The sequence below is a fragment of the Leptonychotes weddellii genome, chromosome 14, assembly GCF_054177405.1.
Source record: "Leptonychotes weddellii isolate Sample4059 chromosome 14, ASM5417740v2, whole genome shotgun sequence".
Classification (NCBI taxonomy): Eukaryota; Metazoa; Chordata; class Mammalia; order Carnivora; family Phocidae; genus Leptonychotes; species Leptonychotes weddellii.
The window spans coordinates 48,581,273-48,595,261 of record NC_138382.1 but is presented as its reverse complement, the minus strand read 5'-3'; the positions used below and the strand labels follow the sequence as shown (position 1 = coordinate 48,595,261).

Genomic DNA, 13,989 nt, shown 5'->3' with positions numbered 1-13,989 from the left:
TTTTATTTATTTATTTGACAGAGAGAGACAGAGTGAGAGAGGGAACACAAGCAGGGGGAGTGGGAGAGGGAGAAGCAGGCTTCCCGAGGAGCAGGGAGCCCGATGCGGGGCTTGATCCCGGGACCCTGGGATCATGACCTGAGCCGAAGGCAGACGCTTAATGACTGAGCCACCCAGGTGCCCCTGTAGGTTGTCTTTTAGTTTTGTTGACTGTTTCCGTTGCTGTGCAAAAGCTTTTTATCCTGATGAAGTCCCAATAGTTCATTTTTGCCCTTGCTTCCCTTGCCTTTAGAGACATGTCTAGCAAGAAGTTGCTGTGGCCAAGGTCAAAGAGGTTGCTGCCTGTGTTCTCCTCTAGGATTTTGATGGATTCCTGTATCACATTTAGGTCTTTCATCCATTTTGAGTTTATTTTTGTGTATGGTGTAAGAAAGTGGTCCAGTTTCATTCTTCTGCATGTGGCTGTCCAATTTTACTGGCACCGTTTATTGAAGAGACTGTCCTTTTTCCATTGGATATTCTTTCCTGCTTTGTCGAAGATTAGTTGACCATAGAGTTGAGGGTTCATTTCTGAGTTCTCTATTCTGTTCCATTGATCTATGTGTCTGTTTTTGTGCCAATACCATACTGTCCTGATGACTATAGCTTTGTAATATAACTTGAAGTCCAGAATTGTGATGCCTCCAGCTTTAATTTTCTTTTCAACATTACTTTGGCTATTCACGGTCTTTTGTGGTTTCATACAAATTTTAGGATTATTTGTTCTGGCTCTGTGGAAAATGCTGATGGTATTCTGTAGGGATTGCACTGAATGTGTAGATTATTTTGGGTGCTTCACGTACTTTGAAACTTTTTATTTGGAGCATAAACATTGAAAATTCTTGCATCATTTTGATAAATTAACTCATCATTATGAAAGGGCTCTATCTCTGGTAATATTCCTTCCTGTGAAATTTACTTTGTCTGATATTAATGTAGTCATTAAAGCTTTCTTTTAATTAGTATTAGTAGATTCATCTAATTTCCACCCTTTAACTTTTTTTCCTTGTTTCAGCAACATAAGATACTACTGTTTCCCATAGCAGAATGCCATTTGGCCTTTATGTTTCATAGAATTATAGCTTATTGGCATAAAACTTGATTTTTAGGGGTGCCTGGGTGGCTCAGTTGGTTAAGCATCTGCCTTCCCCTCAAGTCATTATCCCAGGGTCCTGGGATCAAGCCTCGTGTCAGGTTCCCCACTCAGCAGCCTGCTTTTCCCTCTCCCTCTGACCCTCTCCCCTGCTTGTGCTCTCTCTCTCTCTCAAATAAATGAATAAAATCCTAAAAAAAAATAAATTAAAAAACTTGATTTTGATGTATTTGAAAGTTATGTATATTGAGTAGTACAGAAATATATAAGATGAAATGTGTTCACATATGCAAACAATGTATAACCTTTGCTTTATCGCAACATTGTTCACACTAAGCCCCTTGTAACTGAATGCTCTGTAAATATAAAAATACAAACTTCATGTGAACAATGTGTGACCTTGGATAAGTTACCTGACTCAGTTTTCTCCTCTGTACAATGGTAATAGTAATAGTACCTCCCTCATACAATGATTGTGAAGATAAATGAGCTAGTAAATGTAAAGTGCTTAGAATAGTTCTTTTTTTTATTTTTATTTTTTTAAAAGATTTTATTTATTTATTTGACAGAGAGAGACACAGCAAAAGAGGGAACACAGGCAGGGGGAGTGGGAGAGGGAGAAGCAGGCTTCCCGCTGAGCAGGGAGCCCGATGCGGGGCTCGATCCCAGGACCCTGGGATCATGACCTGAGCTGAAGGCAGACGCTCAATGACTGAGCCACCCAGGCACCCCTAGTTCTTTTTTTTAAAGATTTATTTATTTATTTGAGAGAGAGAGAGAGCACATGCACAAGAGTCCGGGGTGGGGGGCAGAGGGAGAGAGAAACTTAAGTGGACTCCACACTGAGCGTGGAGCCTGACAGGGCTCGATCTCATGACCCTGAGATCAGGGCCCTGAGATGATGACCTGTGCCGAAACCAAGTCGGATGCTCAACCGACTGTGCCACCCAGGCGCCCCAGAACCGTTCTCGACACAGAATAAGCACTATAGAAATGTTTACCACTACTTTACCCTTTAACGTCTAACCAAACTGTTTCATTACATTAAAAATGGACAGCTGTAGTTGACAAGATGTAGCTGGATCTTTCTTTTTATCCAGTCTGACAATATCTGCCTTTTAATTTGTGTTAAGACCACTTAAACTTGATAATTTTATTTTCAAATTTCTAGGGAACAAATACAAAAGTTGACCCCAATAGTAGTCCTTAAAGTAAACCATGATAAATTCCTGAAAGTAGAACCATTTAGTTAAATTTTCTGAGCACAATGTAATAAAACTAAAACTTAGTAACAAAAGGTTAATTGAAAAATTTTGAACCATTTATACATTTTAAAAAAATCCCTCCTAGTGCACTGAAAGGCAAAATCAAAGCAGATGTTCAGAGATGAATGAGAATTAGAATACTAACTGTCGGGGCACCTGGGTGGCTCAGTCGTTAAGCGTCTACCTTTGGCTCAGGTAATGATCCCAGGGGCCTGGGATCGAGCCCCACATCAGGCTCCCTGCTCGGCAGGAACTCTGCTTCTCCCTCTCCCACTCCACACTGCTTGTGTTCCCTCTCTCACTGTCTCTCTGTGTCAAATAAATAAACAAAATCTTAAAAAAAAAAAGAATACTAACTGTAATGTTTAAGAGTGTGGGGCATGGACATGAAGTCATGTGGCTCTCATCCAAGTTCTGGCTCTGCTCCCCGCTGACTGTGATTCTGATCCAGGTGTTGATATAAAGATAGTAATACCTATCTTAGAGGGTTTTTTCCCAATTAAATGAGATGACACTTAGCAGTCTTTAAATGTCACTGTTTACACTGTGCACTTAACATTTCCCAATCACAATTTAGATATGTAAAAAGGGAATTCTTTTTTTTTTTTTTAAAGATTTTATTTATTCATTTGAGACACAGAGATACACACAGAGAGAGAGCATGAGCAGGGAGAGAGGCAGAGGGAGAGGGAGAAGCAGGCTCCCTGCCGAGCCAGGAGCCCGATGTGGGGCTCGATCCCAGGACCCTGGGATCACGACCCGAGCCGAAGGCAGACGCTTAACCATCTGAGCCACCCAGGCGCCCCTAAAAAGGGAATTCTTTCCCTGTCTAGATCAAATCCAAATTCTACTGATGGCAGAAAACGCACACTTGAACACTGAAGGTAACTCAGTCACAATTACTGTAGTCTCTTGGGGATTAATACTCAAGCAATCCAGAATCTTTCCTGACTCTCTCCACATTTCTGGATCACCTTCTCCATACTCAGCTTCCTGGGCAGGAGCATCTGGTGGAGCCAGGGTCATATGCCTTCATACAAGCTTTCAGATTTCTTTTTTTTTTTTTAAAGATTTTATTTATTTATTTGACAGAGAGAGAGACAGCTAGAGAGGGAACACAAGCAGGGGGAGTGGGAGAGGGAGAAGCAGGCTTCCTGCTGAGCAGGGAGCCCGATGCGGGGCTCGATCCCAGGACCCTGGAATCATGACCTGAGCTGAAGGCAGGTGCTTAACGACTGAGCCACCCAGGCGCCCCAAGCTTTCAGATTTCTAATAGAGAAATGAATGTCTACCCCCTTGCAGGCTCCATAGATGGGTACAAGATGTTTTACACTCAAATAGAGACTTCTCCACAAGCTGAGCAGCCTAAACCCAGCAAATGTCGACCAGATCTCCCTTTTCAGAAAAAGGCATTTTGTTTTTGTCCTAAAATCTGTTTCCCCAGAATGTGCTGCATCCCATGCCTCAGCCCTTCTCAGTCTAAGCTCTTACATCGTTATAAAATCTTCCCATAGTTTAAGATTCAGACTATGCTTTAAGCCCTTCAGGCTTTGGCTCTTGTTCTGCAGAGGTTTTTAGAACAAAAAATTCACTGTAGTAGCTCAATGGGTAGAAAGCCATGGCAACTAGAAATTAAAAACCTTGGCAGAAAATCTCCTTATTTTATCCTGTTATACTCTCTTTATTACTGTTGTTAGAAAATATATGGGATGGGCCAAAGCTGTACTTAAAGGGAAATACACAGTATAATAAATATGAGCATAAGCTTTAAGTTAGGCCTGGGTTCAAAATGTCCCTGCTCTGCTACTTACCAGCCATGTGACCTTGGAGAAACTCTTTAATCTCAAGGCTTAGTTGCATCAACTATAAATGGTGTTAATAATATTACAGTCTGGGATACCTGGGTGGCTCAGTTGGTTACGGTCTGCCTTCGGTTCAGGTCATGATCCCAGAGTCCTGGGATTAAGCCCCCCACATCAAGCTCCTTGCTCAGCGGGGAGCCTGCTTCTCCCTCTGCCTTCCGCTCCCCTTGCTTGTGTGCTCTCTCGCTCTCTCTGACAAATAAATAAATAAATAATCTTTAAAAAATAATATTACAGTTTATCTTTGAACAACATGGTGGTTAGGGGCCCTGACCACCCCCACACAGTAGAAAATCTGCGTATAACTTTTGACTCTCCAAAAACTTAACTACTAATAGCCTACCGTTGACCAGAAGTCTTCCCAATAACAAAAATAGTTGATTAACACACACTCTGTATGTCATATAGTATATATTGTATTCTTACAATAAAGTAAGCCAAAGAAAAGAAAATGTTATTTAGAAAATCATAAAGAAGAGAAAATACATTTATAGTACTGTACCCTATTTATAAAGAAAATATCCATGCATAAGTGAACCCACTCAGTTCAAACTTGTGTTGTTCAAGGTCAACTGTATTTGCTTCATAGAGAGGTTGTGAGAATTGCATGAGATAATTTCTTTAAAGCACTTAGTACCATGCCTGTGTGAAAGGAATCCTTGGACAATATTGAGAAAGTGGTCCAAGAGACTTTTTGGTCATTCTTGGCCACTTGTCACATGACCATTCTTCAAGGAGAAACTGTCAGGAGAAGAGTGTGATACCCATCACACAAGCTGGGTTGGTCCCATGAGATAACAGAGGAAAGACATAATGGAGCATGGAGTGTTTTCTTAGATTTTACATTTTGCTTATCTGCAGTATAGTATTCCTGATAACAGATAGACCAAGTTTATCTCTCAGTGCTCCAAATGAGAAAGAAAAGCTGTAGTTAGATGATAATCACTGTCAATCTTGGATAAGCAAGAAGTTCGGAAGGTAGAAGGGAGAGAAGCAGTCACCACATCACGTCCACAGAACTAAACTGTAGATGAGCTTCTTATTGTCCTCCCTTCCTAAGAGAGGGAACTCATCTGAAAACCAGTAAGGGGAGAAACTTCACCATCAAAGGCCTGAGAAAAATGTATCGTGACTATTACTTAATCCTTTGATTTGAAAATAAAGGGACTTTAAGGAAAATTCCCTCTTACTGATACCTGTATTGTTATAGATGGAATGCTTGTGTCCATCTAAAATTCATATACTGAAACCTAATCCCCACGGTGATGGTATTTGGAGGTGGTCCTTTGGGCGGTGATTAGGTATGAGGGTGGAGTCCTCAGGAATGGGACTAGTGCCCTTATAAGCGACCTGAGAGAGTTCCCTCTGCCTTTCTGCCACTGAGCACACAACTAGAAGTCAGACTGCAACTCAGAAGAGGGCCCTCACCAGAACCGGACTTGCTAGCATCCTGATCTTAGACTTCCAGCATCCAGAACTGTGAGAAATAGGTTTCTGTTGTTGATTAGCCACCCAGCTGACGGTAGTTTGTTACAGCAGCCCAAGCTGATTTACACATGTCTTTCAGAATTCTGAATCTTACATTTACTAAGTTATAGAAACAATCTATTACCTAATTTGGGGCCTGGAGAGAGAAGGCTGTCCCTTGATCTTTGATTAAAAAATGCCCCTAAAATGGCCTGAAACATGACTGATGGTCAATAAATCTTAAATATTATTACACTACTTATTTTAAAGGAAAAAAATAAACTAAGTGTTGGATGAGAGGAGCTAGACAAATTACAAAAAATAAAGAAAAGAACCATAAACAGATATTGAACTATAGTTAATGAATGAATGCTAAGGTATTTGGGGGCAAAATGTATGGATGATTGCAACTTACTTTGAAACACATAAAAAAATAAGAGGGATGGATAGATGAATAAATAGTGATAAAGCAAATATAGCAAAATATTCACTGAAGAACCTCAATGGTGAGTATATGAATTTTCACTTTCAAATTATAAGGTTGAAATCTTCCATAATAAAGTGTTTAAAAATTAATTGAATATAGAAACTAATATAGTTAAAAACAGAAAATTATGCATTAGAAAACAAAAAGAGCAGAATTGAAAACTACATTCTAGAGCTGGAAAGCATATCAAATAGATAAAACTCCATAAAATCAAATCAATAAAAAAGCCTAAAGATGGAGAGAAAACTCAAATGTACTACCTTAGTAATAAAAAAAAGAGGATATAATCTCTTTTCAGGAGTGTTCAGAAAAATAATATTGTCAACTCTCCACTAGTAGTTTTTCTGGATTGGGCAATTTTCTAGGTTTATTTAAAAGAGAAAAAAATCTAAAAGAACCAATATAGCCATTTGTAAAAAGGGAAAATATTACTGCTTACCCAAATACAGATGGACCCAGAATAGGTTTGCAGCCAAGTTCTATCGTCTGTCTTTATTAAGAAACAGGTGATTCTTATATCTTTTATATGGTCTAAGGCATAGAAAACCTTCCCTGTTCATTTAATGGAGCTAGAATGATCTTGATTCCAAAACCTGAAAAGTACAGCAAATACAAAAAACCATAGCGCAACATCATTTATGAACATAAATGCTAGAGTCAGCAAATTGAATCTAGTAGTGTATTACTTGAATAATACATTATGACCAAATAACATTTATTTCAAGGGCATAAGGATGGTTTCGTATTAAGAAATATATTCACAATTTATATTAATAAGTCAAAGAAAAACATAAACAGATGCTAAATATATCTTTGATACAATTCAATATCCATTACTGAGTTTAAAAAAAAAAAGACAACTCTTAAATTTTCCCTCAGCAGTATAAAAGGAAGCCCCCTGAAGCAAACAGTAAGACATGGTCAGACTTGAACATGGCATGCTTAACATGCTTAACATTAAAAGGATGGACATTCCCATTAAAGTCAAGAACATAAGTTTTCCAGTTATCACCACTGTTACACGACTTTGTTCTGGGAGTTCTAGCCAATACTAGGACAACAGTAAGACATAAGACGTATAAATATTGGAAGGGAGAGAGAAGGGAGCTTTAAGCTTCTCCCTGGGAAAAAACTAAGAAAATCAATTAAACTAATATAAAATTTTCAAAATGATGGCCAGGTCCAAAAAATATTTTTAAAAAATCAATAGCGGGGTGCCTGGGTGGCTCGGTTGGTTAAGCATTCTACTGGGTTTGGGCTGAGGTCGGGATCTCGGGGTAGTGAGATGGAGCCGCACGCTGGTCTGCTTGAGGTTCTCTCCCTCTGCCCCTTCTCTTGCTGGTGCTCCTATGTGTGCGCACGCAAGCTCTCTCTCTCAACTAACTTTAACTAACCAACCAACCGACCAGCCAATTAACTAATCAACAGCTTTTTTACATAGCATCAATAACCAGACTCCATCGTAGGGGGAACGTTCAGAATAGCAACGACGACAGCATCACATTTTAAAAGCACTCAGGTGTAGACACAGGACCACATGCATTCTATTTTGAGGACTATATCCCTTCCCCACAAGAACAGCCTGGTTGGTCGAACTCACTCTTCCGAGGGGTGCTTGCTCCTTGCGGCTGCTTGCGGCGGGGGCAGCCGAGCTGGCTCCGGGGCGCCCACCTGGCCCACTGCCCCGCCGCGCGAACCGGCTCAAGCGCTGCTGCCTGAGGGCGGGTTTGGGTGAGTGAAGAAGGTGCGGAGGGCCGGGCGTGTTCTCCATCAGGGAGGGTGGGCAGAGACGCCGCAAGCTGGTGGCGTGAAGGGCCAGGAGAGGACCCAGGAGGCGAGCGGGGTCAGGAAGGAAGAGCGCGCGGGGTCGCCTCCAGAGGAAGAAGCCGAGAGGCCTTCGCCATCTTGGGCGCCGCGCTGGAAAGAGTGGGCAGATGCCGCCGCATTTCCTCCTCCTCTGACTTGGCGTTGCTCTGGACGACTGTGCTGCTATCTTCTTTTTGCTCCACTTCCTTCCCCAAATTGACTTGGCTCCGCTCTCCCTCGGAGAGCTGCATTGTTACAGCAACGGGCTCCCTTGTCCTCGGGTTGGTGACCGGGTTCAGCAGATGGCGGGGCGGAGGAAACGGTGGTGCACGCACGGCGCTCCTGTGTCCCGGGGACCACCTCACCGCTGCGGACTTAGGGGCCCTAGGAGCCCCCTGTTAAGGCTCACACCCGCACTCCCCTGCAGTTTCTTACGCTCTGCTTGCACCCTTGTAGATAGTCCCCTTATCAAGCCTTCCTCAAATGATCCTAATGGGGGGGGGCACCTGTTTTCCTGCTGGGCGGGGACCGACAGCAAAGCTTACCTGCGGGCTCACATCTCGGCGGAGTTCAGTGCCAGACTGACTGGTAGGGGGAAGAGAGGTGAGGTGGTACTCAGGGAGAGCGTAGCATGTCACCGGATTACCTGGCACGGCTCTGGCCAAGCTGGGGTTTCCATCTGGCAGGAAAGTGCCAAACCGGCAGGGACAGCAGAGACACCGCAAATATGACACCAGGTTCCTGAACTTCCCCTCACAGGGCTGTGAGGTAACCACCTCTGCCCCCTCGTGGACAGAGGAGGAATCCTGCCCCAATTAGAGATCTTCCTACAGAGAAGGCTCTAGAAGGATTCTGCGCTCACTGGTAGAAGGAGGGAGAGGAAGGTGCATTGTGGGTAACTTTTTCCTTTGTGTATATTGCCAGGTATGGGGAATGCACGTGTTATTTTTTATAAGGAGAAAACAATACAGTGGACTTCATTTTGGAAAAATGAAAGTGTTTGGAGTTGGGAGCAGGGGTGTTAGCATGCTTCCCCATATGAAGGCTTCCTCCCTTTACCCTTGCCTCCCACTAGCCTAAGTTCCTGAGAATCTAACTTGACCTTAGACTTTGCATGTACTGTCTCTGTGCACCATTTTGCTGTGGGCCAGTGAGAGAACAAGGTGAAAAGCATTGTGTAAACCGTCAATAAAAGTGCTAGAGAGATGTATCAGTTACTCTCATGATTCCTATTTCTCCTTGGACTTGTCTGTCAGACCCCACCTAGTGTGCCTGCCTTGTCAGTCTGACCTGACATTGAACCTAGTTCACTCTACCCACGCCCTGGTGTCCACCCTCGTGGAGCTCTCCCACATGGCTGGCTCCATCCCTGAGCAGCACAAATCCTGCTGGTTGCCTTGTGCCAGGGAAAGCCCAGACCTGGCCTCAGGCCTTGGCTTTGCTCTGACTTGCTATACGACCCTGGAATAGTACTTCTGTTCTCTGGGCCTGTTTCCCTCTATGTACAAAGTGGAAATCTACCCTCTAGCTCCAAAATTGCTGGATTTCAGGGAAAGGAATTTCCCTAGGAATGATGCCTCTGCTGTCCCTTCCCCTCAGCTGGCAGGGCTCACAACTCAGGCCTCTTCCACAGCTAGGAGACAGGGGGAGAGGAGTATCTTGGAGCAGGGCCTCCTGTCCCTTTGAGAAACAGAGCAGCCTGTATGGGGATATGGGGGTTTGACTCCCACCAGCCCAGGGCTGAGGGAAAACCATTAAATCAAATGAAGGAAAATAAAATCTCTTCTATGGATTTTGTGTCAAGGCCATCAGCATTGCTGGCAGGCTTAACTTTCTTCCCGCAGTGGAACTGAAACCGGCTGAGGCTAAACCCTGAGAATGGAGGCCAGGCCCAGGGGAAGCCTGGCACCTGGCCTGGCTCAGTTAATGTCTCCTCAGTAGAGTCCAGGGTGTTCACAGGACAGAGGGAGAGGAAGCACCGCCTCACAACGAGCTCAGGGGATGATCTCAAATCAAAGGTCTCTCATGCACACCAGAGCTATCCAGGTCAGTCAGAAGAACCGAGAGGGCGAGGGCAGAGGCTCTGGATGCCTTTCAAGGCCAGCACATCTCATCTGCTTGATACCTCCCCTTCCTAACTTGTCAGCTCCACTCTTCTGTTACTGGGACCCACGCGGACTCTCCTGCTTCTGTACCTTTGCTCATACTGTACCTTTTACCAAGAATGCATCTCCTAAAATCATCTGGCAAAGCCTTCCTGTTTCTCTCAGGCCCAGCTCAAATCCAACCCTCTCCAAGGAGCCTTCAGTCTTCTCCTTTCTCTCCTCCTCCTAACTCCTCCCAAGGCACACTAGACAGTGTACAGATGACTGTACAAACTACAATTAGATTACCTACTCCTGTTTTGTACAGGCAAACCATAACTAACCGCTGTGCCACTCAGATCTTAGGTGACAGACCTTCTTACCAGAAACAAATGTCCCAAAGCTTGTACTGAAGGTGTCCTAGGGACTGACTGAAGCCAACAGTGACACCATGCCAAGCTCACCAACTCACTGAGAAGTGAGCTGACGCTGGAGGAGGGTGTGGGATTGAAGCTTTAAAATAACCCGGGAAGAGGCCTGAGAAATGAAATGAGGCTGTTTGGATAACTGGAGGTGATACTGATGATGTGGAGGCAGTGTTGATACGGGGTTCTACTACCTAGCTGCAGACAGGGGTCCACCGAGCACAGCTGAAGGCAGTTCCTAGAAAAGTAAAACTGTCTTCCTGTTTACACCCTAACAAGCTGAGCCTGCCGAGAGACTGGTTTTATCTGGAGGCAAATGCTGTTTGTGGCCTTTGCCTTCTTACTTGCCTTCCTGGACTTTGACTCCGCTTGGGCAGCAGAGTGTACAGACCCTGACTAGCTAGCTATAGTCATGCTGCTCCCAGGGGCCAGTCATGTAGGGCCGGGAACACGACCTGATCCTGGCCCAGGAGGCGCAAGGGACAACTGCTGAGGGGTTTCTGAGAAATAGTTTTCTTACTCGTAAGAGGCATTGGCAGCAAAAGGAGAAGGCGCTTGTGACTCTTGTCTTTCTTCTTGCTCAGAACGCTGTGCTCGAAGCTTAGCTTAGAGCTGAGACAACCACCAGGAAACCATGACAGAGCTGTGATCTCTGCCACGGACACAAAATGAGGAGGTGGTGGCGTGAGTGACATACCTGTGCTGTCCCTGTGCTATAGAAAAATGGTGACTTTGAGTCAGTGTCATCCAGTGACAAGCCTTAAGCCTGGGTCCTCTGTCCTGGAGCCTTGGGAAGCTCCCTGATAGAGCTGGTTCCGAAGCGAGGCATCCAGGAAGCAAAAGAATCTTCCTCGAGTTGGCCTGTTTCTTTTTGCACTAATGGATTTAAATTTCCTGCACTCATCACAGACTCTCCTCTTTGTTCCCATTTTTGCTCTTGGTATAACAAATATATTATTATTAGTCACTTTGGATAATTCCCTTTCTCAGTAGGTCAGCCTTCAGAGCACCCCCGTGGTTGTCACTGGGCTCTGGTGGCTCACGGGTGTGTGCCCGGCCCGAGGGCGAGGCATTGCTGTGTGCTCTGGGCTGAACTGGTCTGGGGGCTAATGGCCTGTTAGAGAGATGCACACACCCCAGGGGACACATCTGGCAGAAGGCCTCTTCTAGGAAAAAGGTTATTCCCTGAGAGAAATCCATTCCATCAGGTTGAGGTGGGACCAGAGCTCCCCTACCTTTCTTTCCTTCTCTACCACAGAGGTGGGCATGCGACCCAGGCTGGACCTAGGACTCTCTCAGGGTCCATTCCTGCCCAGTTACTTCCTGTAGACTGGACAGGGAGCGATTTCATTTGTTTTTCTAGTATCTTGGTTTCATTACCTATGGCCAGAGGAGCCTCTGGATCTTTCTCTGGAAACTACTTTTCATGTGGTTATCTCACCTTCTAAATTGTCCTCCTCCTGCAGAGTCCTCCCTGCTAAAATTATTGGGGCACAAGAACCTCCCCTCTCTGGGCGCCTGGGTGGCTCAGTCGGTTGAGCGACTGCCTTCGGCTCAGGTCATGATCCTGGAGTCCCAGGATCGAGTCCCGCATCGGGCTCCCTGCTCGGCAGGGAGTCTGCTTCTCCCTCTGGCCCTCCTCCCTCTCGTGCTCTCTGTCTCTCATTCTCTCTCTCGCAAAAAAAAAAAAGAACCTCCCCTCTCTCCCCCCACAGCCCCAGGCGTCTCCCACAGAATCCTGATTCGAGGCCTCTACCAGCCCGACCCGCTGGGCCTTTGGCAGAATGCTGGAGAGCTAAGCCCCAGGGGCTGCATCCTGCATTGGCGCTGGAAAGCCACCGACAGTCATCCACAGGGCAGGCTGGGTGTGTTCGCCACAGCAGCGTGCAAGTGAGGAGCATTATCTCCCCAGACTGACCTGACCTGGCCTTTTTTGCTCCTGTCTTCAGAGTTCTCATGATTGTGTCATGAGAACAGGAGCGACCTGTAGATCTTTCCCTCCCTTAATATTCCCCTTCCCCCAAACCCAAGAACCTCTCTCATTTCTCTAGTTCCTTCCCCAGACTATGAAACTGCTACTAATTTTCTAATAAAAAATTTTTGTCCGTCCTGGCTATCCTGATGAGAAATGACTTCCATGGTGGACTTTATTATTGTTCCAAATACTCATGGTCCCTCCCCCAGCTCCATCCTTGCTGCCTCCCCCCAACACACACACCCACCCCAGAAGATTATACCTCCCTACCTTTTGAACTCAGGAGTGGCCATGTGAGTTGCTTGGGCCAGTAAGAGGTAAACAGAAATAACAGAGTCACTTCTAAGCAGAGACCTAAGGGACAGCTGTGGTTCTGTCTCTTCTCCTCCTCCTTTTGTTGTTGTTGTTTTGTTTTTTGGTTTAAACAACAGATACTTATTTTCTCAAAGATCTGAAGGCTGGAAGTCCAAGATCAAGGTGTCCGCAGGGTTGGTTTCTTCTGAGGCCTGTCTCCTTAGCTTGCAGATGGCTCCCATCTTGCTTTGCCCTCACATGGTCTTTCCTCTGTGCACACGCGTATCTCGGGCATGACGTTCCTGGTGCCACCATGCCGGGCTCAGGGGTATGCTCTCCACCTGATTTTGTGCACAGGGCTGACCGAAGATGGAGATTTCAGCTAAGTGTCCAAAGTGAACTATGTCCTCTGTCCGGCAGGACCTGGCTCATCCACTCCATTTTCAGAATTATGACTTGGTGTCTGGGCTGAAGATCGAGTCAGCCAGCCACGCCTCCAGGTGAAACACCAACAGGTCTCCTAGTTCCTGCACAGGAATCTGCCACAGCTGGATGGAACCCGTGGTGGAGGAAGTGGTGACCTCAGCGGCCTATCCAGGAACCCAGCAGGTGTCCGTTGTCAGCCTGGCCCTTAGCAGCACCTGTGCTGTTGACCCCGCCAGGACCAGCAGCCCAAGAGCAAGCTCCGAGCAGTTCCCTCAGAGCTCCAGCCTCTTTCCTCCCACTCTGTGAGGACACTGGAAGGGGTCCCAGAGTGAAGACAGTGTAAAGCAGAAGTGCAGCTGACCCACGGTAAACACGTGATGGAAGTAAAATGTGAGCCTCTGTTGTTGTCAGCCATGGAGGTTTGGGGCCTTAGCCTCATGACTGATAGATCCTCTCAGGCTCTCATCAACAGGCCTTCTGTGTCCACAGCCTGGAGTTCCCTCTGCCCTCAGGATGTACCGTGGAGCTGCAACGCTGGACCCAGAGCAGTGGGGAGTAGGACTGCCTTGTCTCTTGCTGGGTCTTGGAGGGCCTAAAGCTGGGGTCTTTGTACTTGACTTCCTGCCACAGCGTGCCCTCTGGTCAAGCCTCGGTCTGGTCTGACCAGCCCCGTCCCAGCTGCCCTGCTCTCCTGGGGCCCTTGGCTTGGAATAATAAAACTCGCATAATTTCTTCTTCTAGAGCAAAGGACATAGCTTACCCAAGA

General features: G+C 45.8%; 1 long non-coding RNA gene across 1 annotated transcript; it reads right to left on the bottom strand.

The window, feature by feature from the left end:
- Window positions 1-4,655: 4,655 nt before the first annotated feature.
- On the bottom strand, window positions 4,656-12,197 carry LOC145717061 (uncharacterized). The gene is made up of 2 exons (XR_014140049.1): window positions 6,653-12,197; window positions 4,656-5,332 (listed from the first exon to the last, which is right to left on the bottom strand). It is a non-coding gene; the product is annotated as an uncharacterized LOC145717061 (long non-coding RNA).
- Window positions 12,198-13,989: the final 1,792 nt, after the last annotated feature.